Source organism: Hakea prostrata, chromosome 5 (assembly GCF_041222555.1).
Source record: "Hakea prostrata isolate BN-2017 chromosome 5, UWA_Hpros_2, whole genome shotgun sequence".
Classification (NCBI taxonomy): Eukaryota; Viridiplantae; Streptophyta; class Magnoliopsida; order Proteales; family Proteaceae; genus Hakea; species Hakea prostrata.
Window position 1 is genome coordinate 53,324,560 of NC_142604.1, and position 4,037 is coordinate 53,328,596.

At 38.2% G+C, this 4,037-nt stretch overlaps 1 pseudogene; it reads left to right on the forward strand.

Moving 5' to 3' along the window:
* The first annotated feature begins 677 nt into the window (after positions 1-677).
* LOC149016516 (UDP-glycosyltransferase 88F3 pseudogene) lies at positions 678-2,336 on the forward strand (annotated as a pseudogene).
* Positions 2,337-4,037: the final 1,701 nt, after the last annotated feature.

The window sequence follows — 4,037 nt, forward strand, 5'->3', positions numbered from 1 at the left end:
ATTATTTATAACACAAGATCTTCATAGAATGGAAATTGTTTGCTTTGTATTTTTGATTGGTCCATCACTGGAAATGAAATGCCATTTCCAAAAGTTGAACACAAGATCTCTCCTCTGAGAATTAATAATCTTTATCATTCAACCAACTTGCATTGACCACAAAATACATTTTTTTTCATAATACATACAGAACCATCAAGCCCATGCATTAACAGTCACTCAAACAAGCAGAAAAAACCACTGAAGCAAGCAATTGAAGTCTACTTCCAAATTGATCTATTTCTATAAATATTTTCAGCCACGTATATGTGTTTCCCCACACGATATATATAATAAGTTCTCCCTGATTTTTTTTCTTCGACGTGATCAATAAATTGAATCTTATCATCTCCACCAGGAAAAAAAAATCTGAATCTTGTCATCTCTATCAAAAAAAATTTTGAATTTTCTTACATGGGGTTCAAATCAAAGACAAAAGCTTGGCCCACTTCACGTGATATAGTTCCAAAGGTCACACCTATGGGCTAGTGCTTTTTTTTTTTTTTTTTTTAAAGAGTTTATAATATACTAGATGGGAATGAGAATCTCGCCCGGGTGTGAACTTAAGACCTCTTGTGAAAGATTTGCTTTAAGTATTCACATTCAATGTTTGAGGCCTTAATTAATGAGTATGCGAAACGAGGGAAACCATAGGAAGAAAGATCAGAGGAAGAGGAAAAAAGAAAAAAGGAAAAATGGAAGGAACGGTAGTGTTGTATCCGATGACGGCCATGGGACACATTGTGTCAATGGTGGAGCTTGCCAAGCTCATCATCCAACACTACCACAATCGCTTCTCCGTCACAGTTCTCATCCCGTCGGGCACCGGTAATCCCCCTAATATCACCGCCTTCCTCCGCCACATCTCTGAAACCACCCCTTCCATTACCCTCCACCACCTCCCCTCTCTCTCCTTGGAACCTTCCCCTGATCGAACCCTTATAGGAACCATTCGCCTCAACAACCCAAATGTCCACGATGCTCTCCAAACCATCTCAGAAACCAGTAGAGTTCGAGCTTTAGTTATAGATATGTTTTCTACACCTGCACTTAGTGTGGCATCCGAACTTGGGATCCCCACTTACTACTTTCTCACTAGCGGTGCCGTCTTACTCTCTTTCTTTCTCTATTTTCCAGTCCTTCACAACCAAATCACTGAGAGCTTCAAAGACATACCCACAACCCAACTTCACTTCCCAGGCTTGCCTCCCATGCCGGCCTCTTGCTTGCCCGGATCGGTCCAGGATCGAGGGGATCCACAGTACTCTGACTTGTTGAATATATGTATAAACCTACCCAGATCAAAGGGAATTATGCTGAACTCCTTTGATAATCTTGATTCACCATTGGTCAAAGCTATCACTGATGGATTAAGCGAACCGGATGCTCCAATACCTCCTATATATTGCGTAGGGCCATTGATAACTGGCCCGAAGAATCGAAATGGCGAGGATGGAACTGTAGATCCGTGCTTGACATGGCTTGATGCACAACCAAATCGAAGCGTGGTGTTCTTGAGTTTTGGAAGTGGGGGTGTGTTCTCGGCAGCGCAGGTAAAGGAGATTGCTTTTGGGTTGGAAAAGAGCGGTCAGAGGTTTTTGTGGGTTGTGCGGGAGCCGGTATCAGAGGACAATAACGAACACTTGGCTTTTGAACATAAAGAGCCTGATTTGGAAGCTTTGTTACCGCAAGGCTTCTTGGATAGGAACAAGGAGAAGGGACTTGTAGTGAAATCATGGGCGCCACAAGTTGAGGTGCTAAATCATGAATCAGTGGGTGGATTTGTGACTCATTGTGGGTGGAACTCGGTGTTGGAAGCGATGTGTGCTGGGGTACCTATGGTGGGATGGCCTCTTTATGCTGAACAGCATATGAACAGTGTCTTTTTGGTGGAAGAAAAACTGGCGATGCAAATGGAAGAATCGGAGGATGGACTAGTGAGTGCAGGAGAGGTCGAGAAAAAGATAACAGCATTGATGGAATCAGAAGAAGGAAGAGTGCTTGGGGAGCGGAGTCAGAAAATGAAAGAAGAGGCCATGGCAGCTTGGTCTGAGTGTGGCTCTTCTATGGTTGCTTTCACCAAGCTGGCTGATTCATGGCTCAATTAGTAACCACTTGGATGACTCACGGTTTCTTCTCAAAACTGAACGTTTTGGACTCATACTCATTTTTCAGTCAGGGTTTTGGACTTTATTTCTACTGACACCATCAATGGACGTTGTTCTGAACTTCACCAGTAATAAAAGACTTCCAAGTTCAAATTTCTCTTTTTATCAAGTATAATAAAAGACAATGAGCTGAGGATAATAACCTATCGAAATAATTTTATTTTTTTTGGTAGAATGACTGTATTCTGCTGGCAAAAGACCAAACCCTAGCTTGGAGTATGATTTTTTTTTCTTTTTTTCAGTAAGACCCTTATAATATGAGTTCTAGAGTTCAGATTTTTTTGAAATTCGAGCGTTGTTATATACAAAATAGTTATTCCTCAACTTCAAGGAGTTTGCATAGTTTGTAAAGGATAAAAAACTTATGAGGAGCTTGTAAAAGATAAAAAGAACTTATGAGATCAAGAGTTCGATTCTTATTGGGAACAGGGACAAGATCCTGCCGCATATTTAAATTATATATAAAACTATCGTGAAGATATTGTAGAAATGCACGTAAATTGGTCCATATGAACCTAATATGAACCTAAGATCTAAGAAAGAAAAAGTACTTATCCCTCCCCTTGTATAAAGTTTTGATCAGTACTAAATAAAATAATGTGCTAACTTGTTCTTGACTTGAGATGGCTGAAGTTTAGGAGGCGAAAAGAAAAACGAATTTAAAAATTTATACTGACTTTCTAAAAACATTGAAAACATATGATTATGGAGGACACGGACTTTGTGAACCAATAAGATTACTCCATTATCTTATTTTAGAACTACTGAGGAGTTTTCTATCATGCTTGTTTATACACCATCAATGTGAAGCAAATTATTGTGCATATTATGCTGCTAGATACGTGCATGATGACCGCATGTTGCAATTGGACGCTACCGACCTTCATCCAGATATTATTTTACTAATCTCGAGTTATGCTGGTGTTAGGGTTTATTTCAGAATGTAAACGTTTAACTATAAATATCTATTTCATAATACCCCAGTTATAATATAAGAAAAAAAAAGAAAATATTACTCCATTGTCACCTGGTCACTGCAAACTCTCAAGTTTGATGTGATTCTATATCCCAAAGAAAAGAAACAAAAAAATTGAGCTATTTACAGCAACATGGTGGTACTATAGAATTGATTGCCCGTACAGTTGTTAATGATGTTTTAATTGTATGCAATCCATTTGTTGCTTGTTCCTTCGCAAGATGTTCCAACTGAGAAAGTGCGTGGACTATGTCGTATCAACATAATCAGTGTTGTGTCTAACTGTTTGACCTATTTTACATCCATGATTTACAAGTTTATCATTTGCTCAACCACAAGGATATTATCGACTCAACCATAAGTATTTAGGACTAAATAAAATCATGCTTCAGTACCCTCCAAAAAAAAGACTTAAAGACTTGCAAAAATATCTTCCAATGTCCAAGTTCGCCTGTCCAAAATTTTCAAAAAACTGATAAGTTTTTTAACTTTTTGGGTAAAACAAAATATCATTGAGAAAAAAAGTGACAAGTTAGGCAACTTTATAAGAAGCCTCCCTTTCTTCTAGTTAGAATTAGTCATGAAGACTTTCAAAGCTGACGAACGCAGTGACGTTTCTATTTTATTTATATCATAACGCAGTGAATTTTTGGTTCTCAGAAACTTGCTCCACATTCACCCCATGGATCAACTGTGATGCTTTCACCAATTCATTTGAGATCACCCCTTTTGAATGGTCTCCATTTTAAAACCTTGTCAATGATTCTTCTGACAATCAAACAGTGTTGGGTTTAAATGTATTGTATTTACGGGTTTATATAATTAAAATGTTATTGTATTTGTAATTGGAATAA